The 11,109-nt window shown below is 45.0% G+C and overlaps 1 long non-coding RNA gene across 5 annotated transcripts in view; it reads left to right on the top strand.

Moving 5' to 3' along the window:
* LOC118937318 (uncharacterized) overlaps positions 1–10,093 on the top strand; it is a 61,540-nt gene extending 51,447 nt beyond the window's left edge. For 4 of the 5 annotated variants that reach the window (XR_016484385.1, XR_016484387.1, XR_016484388.1 and 1 more), the window contains one exon: positions 7,425–10,093. This is a non-coding gene — a long non-coding RNA (uncharacterized LOC118937318). The remainder of the gene's footprint in view (positions 1–7,424) is intronic. The other variant, XR_016484386.1, reaches the window with a different exon arrangement.
* The last annotated feature ends 1,016 nt before the right edge of the window (positions 10,094–11,109 follow it).

Genomic DNA, 11,109 nt, shown 5'->3' on the forward strand with positions numbered 1-11,109 from the left:
GAGCTGACTCCTGGGCTTCCACTAAACTGGTCATGAATGCACAAACCATCTGTTTTGCTGGCCGTTTGTCAATGCGAGCGTGGCGGTGGCAGCTGTCGGAGTGGTCCCGGGTTTGAATGATGGAGCGCAGGACCTTTGTTTAGCACTGTGACGGTGGCAGTGTGATGGCGGTGTGAGCTCTCTGTGACTCGGCCCACTCACACCGGCCAGGCCAGCACCCAACACCACGCAGGAGAGACGGCTGCTATTATCAGCCTCACCAGTCAATCCTGACGTCGCCATAGAGATGAAGAGAGAGAAGGAGAGAGGGAAAGAGAGAGAGAGAGAGGAAGAGAGAGAGGACGGTAGGGAGAGAGAGAGAGAGAGGACGGGAGGGAGAGAGAGAGAGAGGAAGAGAGATAGGAAGGGAGAGAAAGAGAGAGAGAGGAAGAGAGAGAGGACAGGAGGGAAAGAGAGAGAGGAAGAGAGAGAAAGAGAGGGATGAGAGAGAGACAGGAAAAAATATAACAATAGATAGACCAGAGATCATCAACTAGTTTCAGCCGCGGGCCGATTTTTTCTTGAGCGGAGGGTCAGGGGACCAGAACATAATTATAATAATAATTTCTAGACTGCAAATTGACCTCAAGAAACCTAAACAGAAATACAATTTAACGAAAACATAATCACTTCAAACTTTGCTTACATTTGTATATCGACCACATGTACAGTATCTCTCTATTATGTGTGGGAATCTTTTGGAACAGACTTGCTTGGAGCTGATTTGCTGGTGTTTCTACAGTCTTTGTGTCCAACAATCTGTTTGTTCAAAAAAGTTAGGGTACCAAATAAAATCAACTGTGGATAAAATTCATCCTGCAGGCCGCCAGTTGGGGAACCCTGAGATAGAGCATACTAAACAAGTAAAGGTAGATGGCTGGTGTGTATTGTGTTGGTGTTTGTGCTGGTGAATGAGGATGTGGGGCATTGTGCTGGGGCCAATCTGTAGCTTAGCGGGTGAGGTTTTCACGAGCCAGAGTCTGAGGGGTGAATGCCAGAGGGCTCAGAGGAGAGCGGAGAGGAGCCAGCAGGGTTGAGGCAGGGGAGAGCGAGGGGAAGAGAGAGATAGGGCAGAGAGATAGGGCAGAGAAGGACATATAACGAGAGACAGGAAGGTCAATGGAGCCATAGGTCTAGGACTGGGGTTCTGGTTCAGAGACAGAAGGGAGGAAGGGAGAACTGAGGCTCATAAACTTGGAGATGAAAGACAGGTGGAAACAGAGCAAGGCCCAGACAAGAATGAATTTGTCACTGAGGCTGGGGCAGGGAGAAAAACAGGGCAGTGATGGGAAGGATGGAGAGAGATAGAGAAGGCCAAAGAAGGCTGGGACACAGACTTAGTATTACACACTTTGGCAGCCTCGCCACAATCTGCCCGCATATTTCCACATTTAAAAAAGGCCAGCACCGGGTAAACACAGCATATTGGAGCGTAATTTAATTCTTATCTTGCACAGTCTGTACACACGCTCTCCTCACTTTATTTATCTCCTTCAAGTCTGTCGCCTTTTTTTTTTTAGGAAAATTACACCCTAGGATTGTCCTTTCTCCTAATTAGATATCACTTATATTTTGTATCAATGACCCGTGATCTGTGCCACATATATAGGCTATCACAGTGACCTAGTTGCATAAATTTGGCTGGCTGAGGCACTTGACCGGAATGAAAAGCCAATCTGTGATTTGAGGAAACAGGACCAACCTGTCTGGATGGGTTTGTGTGTGTGAGGTCATGTGTGGCAGTTCACAGTCCTACAGAAACACGCACACACTATTCAACAAAGCACTTTAATGATCACTCTGCGTTATAGTTTCAGTGGTTGTTTCAGGAACTAAGCTGAATTACATATTATTTTCATCTATAGATGTTTTATAAACAATTTTATTGGAGTTTTTAATTTTCATTTGTATTGAGTAATACATTGTTTTGTTTGAAAAAAAACCCCATTAAACTTTATCAGTAAATGTTTTATACTCCCCACATTCCTGTGCTATGTGTAATGCTATTCCCTTAAAACATCCCTCCACTCTTCTCACCAACTCCTCAGACAAACAATAGCCGGCAGCACCTGCCCATCCCTGTGACTCAATACAAATGTGAGGCTCTTTCACATGCACAGGATGATCATGTAGAAGGGTTGAAAGGAGGGGGAGCTGTTAACTCTTCTCTCCTCCTTTCTCCATCCCTCCTTTGTGTCAGTGTGTTGTTCCTGATCACCGACTCGAGGCCTCATTGGAGGCTAATTGCAGAGAAGGAATGGCTTTAATTGTTGTCACGAGTTTAATGAAGTGAAATGCATTGTTGTTTTCTCCTCGTCACGGGACAAGTGTGGTGAATAAAAGTGATGTGGAATTTCACTTTCTTTGTGTGCAAACCAGGAGCATATGCTGTGGTTTGATTTTTAAATGCATTATTTCAGGCAATTTACTTATTGATAAAATGTTTTGCTAAACAGATCATAGAACACCATTAAGATTACAATATATTACCTAAAGAAAAATCAGCATTTCAATGTTTTAACCCACTATCTTTTTGAATACTTCAGACCTTTAAAAAGTATCTGACACAGTAGAACGAGCTACAGTCTAGGCTATGTTCCTTCTCACATAACAACACTGATACAGCTACACGGATGGCTGCTAGTGCTGCTAGCTGGCAATGCTGAGCCGAGTATAGTCTGGTTTAGCAGGAAGCAGTGGTGTTCTCTCCTCTCACAGTGGTGTTGTCTCCTCTCACACTGGTGTTCTCTCCTCTCACAGTGGTGTTCTCTCTTCTCACATTGGTGTTCTCTCCTCTCACATTGGTGTTGTCTCCTCTCACACTGGTGTTCTCTCCTCTCCTAATGGTGTTCTCTCCTCTCACAGTGGTGTTCTCTCCTCTCACATTGGTGTTCTCTCCTCTCACATTGGTGTTGTCTCCTCTCACACTGGTGTTCTCTCCTCTCCTAATGGTGTTCTCTCCTCTCACAGTGGTGTTCTCTCCTCTCACATTGGTGTTCTCTCCTCTCACAGTGGTGTTCTCTCCTCTCACAGTGGCGTTCTCTCCTCTCACAGTGGTGTTCTCTCCTCTCACAGTGGTGTTCTCTCCTCTCACAGTGGCGTTCTCTCCTCTCACAGTGGTGTTGTCTCCTCTCACACTGGTGTTCTCTCCTCTCACAGTGGTGTTCTCTCCTCTCACAGTGGTGTTCTCTCCTCTCACATTGGTGTTGTCTCCTCTCACACTGGTGTTCTCTCCTCTCCTAATGGTGTTCTCTCCTCTCACAGTGGTGTTCTCTCCTCTCACATTGGTGTTCTCTCCTCTCACAGTGGTGTTCTCTCCTCTCACAGTGGCGTTCTCTCCTCTCACAGTGGTGTTCTCTCCTCTCACAGTGGTGTTCTCTCCTCTCACAGTGGTGTTCTCTCCTCTCACAGTGGTGTTGTCTCCTCTCACAGGGGTGTTCTCTCCTCTCACAGTGGTGTTCTCTCCTCTCACAGTGGCGTTCTCTCCTCTCACAGTGGTGTTATCTCCTCTCACAGTGGTGTTCTCTCCTCTCACAGTGGTGTTCTCTCCTCTCACAGTGGTGTTGTCTCCTCTCACAGTGGTGTTCTCTCCTCTCACAGTGGTGTTCTCTCCTCTCACAGTGGTGTTCTCTCCTCTCACAGTGGTGTTCTTTCCTCTCACAGGGGTGTTGTCTCCTCTCACAGTGGTGTTCTCTCCTCTCACAGTGGTGTTCTCTCCTCTCACAGTGGTGTTCTTTCCTCTCACAGGGGTGTTGTCTCCTCTCACAGTGGTGTTCTCCTCTCACAGTGGTGTTCTCTCCTCTCACAGTGGTGTTGTCTCCTCTCCTAATGGTGTTCTCTCCTCTCACAGTGATGTTCTCTCCTCTCACAGTGGTGTTCTCTCCTCTCACAGTGGTGTTGTCTCCTCTCACAGTGGTGTTGTCTCCTCTCACAGGGGTGTTCTCGCCTCTCACAGTGGTGTTGTCTCCTCTCACAGTGGTGTTGTCCCCTCTCACAGTGGTGTTGTCTCCTCTCACAGTGGTGTTGTTTCCTCTCACAGTGGTGTTCTCTCCTCTCAAATAAAATAAAATGTATTAGTCACATGCGCCAAATACAACAGGTAGACCTTACAGTGAAATGCTTACTTACAAGCTCTTAACCAATAATGCAGTTATAAACAAATCTATAAAAAAACGAATTAGAAAAATAAATAAAATTAACAAGTAATTAAAAATAAAAATAGAGGGATTACACAGGGATACACAGGGATACACAGGGATTACACAGGGATTACACAGGGATTACACAAGGATACACAGGGATTACACAGGGATTACACATGGATTACCGGTACAGAGTCAATGTGCGGGGGCACAGGTTAGTCGAGGTAATTGAGGTAATATGTACATGTAGGTAGAGTTATTAAAGTGACTATGCATAGAGGATAACAACAGAGAGTAGCAGCAGTGTAAAGGGGGGGGGGGGGGGGCAATGCAAATAGTCTGGGTAGCCATTTGATTAGATTTTCATGAGTCCTATGGCTTGGGGGTAGAGGCTGTATTGGACCTAGACTTGGTGCTCCAGTACCACTTGCCGTGCGGTAGCAGAGAGAACAGTCTATGACTAGGGTGGCTGGAGTCTTTGACCATTTTTAGGGCCTTCCTCTGACACCGCCTGGTATAGAGGTCCTGGATGGCAGGAAGCTTTGCCCCAGTGATGTACTGGGCCGTACTCACTAATCTCTGTAGTGCCATACGGTCAGAGGCCGAGCAGTTGCCATACCAGGCAGTGATGCAACCATGCTCTCGATGGTGCAGCTGTAGAAACTTTTGAGGATCTGAGGACCCATGCCAAATCTTTCATTCTCCTGAGGGGGAATAGGATTTGTCATGCCTTCTGCACGACTGTCTTGGTGTGCTTGGACCATGTTAGTTTGTTGGTCATGTGGACGCCAAGGAACTTGAAGCTCTCAACCTGCTCCACTACAGCCCTGTCGATGAGAACGGGGGGATGCTCGGTCCTCTTTTTCCTGTAGTCCAAAATCATCTCCTTTGTCTTGATCACGTTGAGGGAGAGGTTGTTGTCCTGGCACCACACGGCCGGGTCTCTGACCTCCTCCCTATAGGCTGTCTCATCATTGTCGATGATCAGACTTACCACTGTTGTGTCATTGGCAAAATGAATGATGGTGTTGGAGTTGTGCCTGGCCATGCAGTCATGAGTGAACAGGGAGTACAGGAGAGGACTGAGCACGCACCCCTGAGGGGCCCCTGTGTTGAGGATCGGGAGATGTGGTGTTACCTACCCTTACCACCTGGGGGCGGCCCGTCAGGAAGTCCAGGATCCAGATGTAGAGGGAGGTGTTTAGTCGCAGGGTCCTTAGCTTATTGATGAGCTTTGAGGGCACTATGGTGTTGAACGCTGAGCTGTAGTCAATGAATAGCATTCTCACATAGGTGTTCCTTTTGTCCAGGTGTCCAGTCCTTTTGTCCAGTGGTCTCACAGTGGTGTTCTCTCTTCTCATAGTGGTGTTCTCTCCTCTCGCATGGCATTTTCTCTAGCCCCAGGGTAGCCAGCCAGCCAGGCAGGCAGGGACCTAAGCAGGCACCCAGTGCTAGGCTAGCACACGCCGTGCCTGGCCTCTCCCTTCCGAGCTGTGTGTCACCAGTCAAACCTTGTTAAGGCTGACAGCTCTCTGATGTGGACAAATTGTCACAGAGGGGGGACCTGGAGACACTGTTACTGCTGTAACACACCCAGGAAGGGGAAGGAGAGGCTCTGCATTTAGATTAGGATGTTGGAGGTAACATCAGACAGTGAATGTTTACTATTGGCTTCATTTTGTGCTTTTGTAGAGTAAAGAAAAGTCACACCTGACCCCGATGGCTAATTCTGCAGGTTACCGAATTGAGGCTCCGCTATGTGTAGACGAAATATATCAGTTTTGAGACTGGGTAGGATATGTGTTACTCTATTGTGCAGTAGAGGATGGAGACCACGACCAATATGTCAAGGACATTACGTTAGGCCTCTTTCTGTCATAGAGAATAGAGAGTGAGTGTGAGTCAAGAGAATGTGAGTGAAATGTATGTAAAACCTCTATTTAACGTGGCCATTCTGGCAGAGAGCAACATTAGGCCGCCTCTTTTTCATCCCCCACTTTCAAAGCAGAGGCTTGAATTGCATCAGGGGCACATTCTCATTGCAGTGTGTGGGTACGGCCAATAGACTGCCAAGCACTCATTCATGATCTCAACGCTTTTGTCTCTTAACCTTAAAAGGCCATACAATAGCCTATGTTGTTATGGAGTGCGCCCACTTTTAACAGTTGACGGGCCGAGAGAGGGCGAGCAGCATCCACACCGGGCTTTGAGAGAGAGAGAGAGAGAGAGAGAGAGAGAGAGAGAGAGAGAGATAGAGAGAGAGAGGTCTGGAGAAGCATATGGAGAGCTAAATACAATTCTAATCAAACACAATGATGTCTGAGGCCTGCTTTGTGCCAGGGCCAGCCCTGTGAAAGACATGGGGAGGAGTGGAGAGTTAGATCCTCATATTAAGATCATGAGGCGTGGGCAAATGAATGCATGGTCCAGTAATGGGGAAGATATCCCTTTGAGTGCAGCAGGCAGCAGCCAGGAGTACACAACAGCAGTATCATCAGGGGAAAACTCCCCAAACTCTTCCTTTTCTTTCCCTTTTCACTCTTCAACGGTCAGCTTCAATGAAGCCTCATCATCCGGCTAGAGTTCTGCTCCCAGCGGGTGACACTTGACAGATTGTCCGAGCTCTGGGCCTTTGTTTGCAGGTTGATGAAGTGAAAGGGTTGGGTGGTAGCCCAATGAATAAAGATGTTTTGAAGCCAATAAATAAATCCTCTAAAAGCTGCTATATATCGCTTTGCTGCTTGACCGTTGGAGTGTTAAAAATAGGCTTTTCTCTCTCTCTCTCTCTCTCTCTCTCTCGCTCTCTCTCTCTTTTCTCTTTTTTTCATTCCCTCTGCTTTTTTTCACACTTGCAGAATGTGCTTGCTTTGAAGGACTTGTGAAGCCGAAGGCGTCTCGTTGCTCAATCAAATAGATTAAGTCGGTCAGACAAGCAGCGATCTGTCCTATTCAATAAAGTTGCTTTTGTCATGTATGATCTCAGAGGGCTTCTTCCATACACAACACTGTCCATGGACATGTCATATCACACGGAACACAGTTTTACCTTGATGTAATTATTGCTTCATTTATCTTACATTATATGTGCTGTAGCATGATATATTGTTCCCTGTGCGCTTTTGTTTGCAAAATATCTCAAATTCCTAATAATAATAATAATAATGAAATAAAATCAACATGCTTCACTAAAAGTCACTAATCAAGCCCTTACACTTTGCTTCTCTCTATCACCTCTTAAAACAGGTCAGAAAGCTGTTTGAAAGGCGATCCCGTAATGACGACATCTGTTTTCATATGGTCGTTGACACGTAGCACCCGAAATCAGACGTCATCCTGTCCAAACCCACGGCTGCCAGACAGCATTCCAACCTCTGATTGGTTCTGACAAGCCCCTGACAGCTCTGGAGGTGAGGAGGGCAAGTGACAAAGGGCAAGCACGGGATGAGCCAACCAAATCAGGGTATACGCCCCCCCCCCCCCATACATGAGACAAATCAGAGACGCTTCAACGTGAGTGTGTGACAGAAAAAGATAGGTTAAAGAGTTGAAAAATAATTGTTATTTAGTATTTATCAGAACAAAGGGAACTCTCACTGCCTCATATTTAAAGTATACAACCTCCTTGTTGTTGTAGCACGGGTGGCTAAATGTAGCATGTAGGTTCTGTGTCTGGTGGATGATGTTGTGAATTTAAAGGGGCACCACCTGCCGTGATAGATATCTGGGTCTTGTATCGCCGCGCAGACAGCTGAGCACTTCAGGTGCCAAAGAGCCTTCCATGACATTGAGCGTTAAGCAGATTTTTGCCAGCAGTTCCATTTGATCACTTCTCCCCCTCTCAGACCCATACGGAATCATCCACTCGATATAATCACGATTTATTCAACTTCTTGATGAAGAAAGACATGCTCAAATGTGCCATAATTGAAGAGACTTGTGATTTAGAACAATGACACCTAACTTAAAAGACCATTCGATCATATCTGTAACATTCCTGTTGTAAAGAACGTGGATAGTGTGTGTCAGTCTTGGGTTCTCAGGGCAAAGCGGATGGAGGTTGTGTTGTTCTCATGTGGACCAGTCGGCAGTGTGACCTTGCATTAGTGCATATGCTCACAGCAGGGTTACTGGTTGGGGGCATGATCTGTCAGCCTTTGTTTATGAAGCTCACACAGCACATATTTGATGTAATTAGTGGTCAGTAATAACACACTATAAGCGTCAGGAGAAAGAGTGTTTGGTTTTGGAGCAGTTGTTTTGATTTTTTGTAGTATGTTATTTTTGTGATAATATTTGTTTTAATATGTCTGCTGATGTCTATTTTTCCAAAACATAAAACACATGAAATTATAAAACTTGTGAACAGTCATCTAGTTCTGGATTAGATATGGGTTAGATAGGACAGATATGGGTTAGATATGATAGATATGGGTTAGATAGGACTGATATGGGTTAGATAGGACAGATGTGGGTTAGATATGATAGATATGGGTTAGATAGGACTGATATGGGTTAGATATGATAGATATGGGTTATATAGGATAGATATGGGATAGATATGATATATATGGTTTCAATATGATAGATATGGGTTAAATAGGATAGATTTTGGTTAGATATGATATATGTGGGTTAGATGCGATATATATGGGTTCCCACTCAGGAGACTGAAAAGATTTGGTATGGGTCCTCAGATCCTCAAAAGGTTCTACAGCTGCACCACTGAGAGTATCCTGACTGGTTGCATCACTGCCTGGTATGGCAATTGCTCGGCCTCCGACCGCAAAGCACTACAGAGGGTAGTGTGTACGGCCCAGTACATCATTGGGGCCAAGCTTCCTGCCATCCAGGACCTCTATAGTAGGTGGTGTCAGCCTTAAAAATTGTCAAAGACTGCAGCCACCCTAGTCATAGACTGTTCTCTATGCTACCGCACGGCAAGCGGTACCGGAGCACCAATTCTCGGTCCAAGAGGCTTCTAAAAATCTTCTACCCCCAAGCCATAAGATTCCTGAACACCAACTCAAATGGCTACCCAGACTATTTGCAGTGCACTCCCCCGTTACACTACTGCTACTCTCTGTTGTCATCTATGCATAGTCACTTTAATAACTCTATATACATGTAAATACTACCTCAAATAACAGGTGCCCCTGCACATTGAGTCTGTATCGGTACCCCCTGTATATAGTCTCGCTATTGTTAATTCACTGCTGCCCTTTAATTACTTGTCACTTTTATCTCTTTTTCTTATTGTCATTTTTAAAAACTGCATTGTTGGTTAGGGGCTCGTAAGTAAGCATTTCACTGGAAGGTCTACACCTGTTGTATGAGGTTCATGTGACTAATAACATTTGATTTGATTTGATTGATTTGGTTAGATATGTTAGGTATGGGTTAGATAGGATAGATATTGGTTAGATATTATAGATATGGGTTAGATAGGATAGATATGGGTTAGATATGATAGATATGGGTTAGATATGATAGACATGGGTTAGATATAATATAAATGATTTAGATATGAAGCAAGGGCATTGAAGATAAAATGTGGCTGAACACACCGCCCGGGCAACGAAGGAGTGGCTTCGTAAGAAGCATTTCAAGGTCCTGGAGTGGCCTAGCCAATCTCCAGATCTCAACCCCATCAAAAATCTTTGGAGGGAGTTGAAAGTCCGTGTTGCCCAGCAACAGCCCCAAAACATCACTGCTCTAGAGGAGATCTGCATGGAGGAATGGGCCAAAATACCAGCAACAGTGTGTGAAAACCTTGTGAAGACTTACAGAAAACGTTTGACCTCTGTCATTGCCAACAAAGGGTATATAACAAAGTATTGAGATAAACTTGTGTTATTGACCAAATACTTAATTTCCACCATAATTTGCAAATAAATTCATAAAAAATCCTACAATGTGATTTTCTGGATTTTTTTCTCATTTTGTCTGTTATAGTTGAAGTGTACCTATGATGAACATTTCAGGCCTCTCTCATCTTTTTAAGTGTGAGAACTTGCACAATTGGTGGCTGACTAAATACTTTTTTGCCCCACTGTATATGGGTTGGATATGATAGATATGGGTTACATATGATGGATATTGGTTGTATAGGATATAGTTATATATATATATAGAGAGAGAGAGTTATATAGGATAGTTATGGGTTAGATAGGAAAAATATGGGTTAGGTAGGATAGATGAGGGTTAGACATTATAGATATGGGTTAGATATGATAAATATTGGTTAGATATGATAGATATGATCGATACGTGTTTTTTCTTAGATTGGTACCCAAGGTAATCTTAGGTTCTATTACATACAGTCAGGAGGAACTACTGGATATAAGAGCAACATCAACTCCCCATCATTACGACCAGGAATATGACTTTCCCGAAGCGGATCCTGTGTTTTGCCCACCACCCAGGACAATGGATTGGATCCCAGCAGGCGAACCAAAACAACGGCGCTGTAAAAAGGTCAGAAGAAGCGGTCTTCTGGTCAGGCTCCGGAGACGGGCACATCGCGCACCTCTCCCGAGCATACTACTCGCCAATGTCCAGTCTCTTGACAAAAAGGTAGATGAAATCCGAGCAAGGGTAGCATTCCAGAGAGACATCAGAGACTGTAACGTTCTTTGCTTCACGGAAACATGGCTCACTCGAGAGACGCTATCAGAGTCGGTACAGCCAGCTGGTTTCTTCACGCATTGCGCCGACAGAAACAAGCATCTTTCTGGTAAGAAGAGGGGCGGGGGTCATGCCTTATGATCAACGAGACGTGGTGTGATCATAACAACATACAGGAACTCAAGTCCTTCTGTTCACATGACTTAGAATTCCTCACAATCAAATATCAACCGCATTATCTACCAAGAGAATTATCTTTGATTATAATCACAGACCCATATATTCCCCCCCAAGCAGACCCATC

Source organism: Oncorhynchus mykiss, chromosome 11 (assembly GCF_057628025.1).
Source record: "Oncorhynchus mykiss isolate SJ-2025 chromosome 11, ASM5762802v1, whole genome shotgun sequence".
Classification (NCBI taxonomy): Eukaryota; Metazoa; Chordata; class Actinopteri; order Salmoniformes; family Salmonidae; genus Oncorhynchus; species Oncorhynchus mykiss.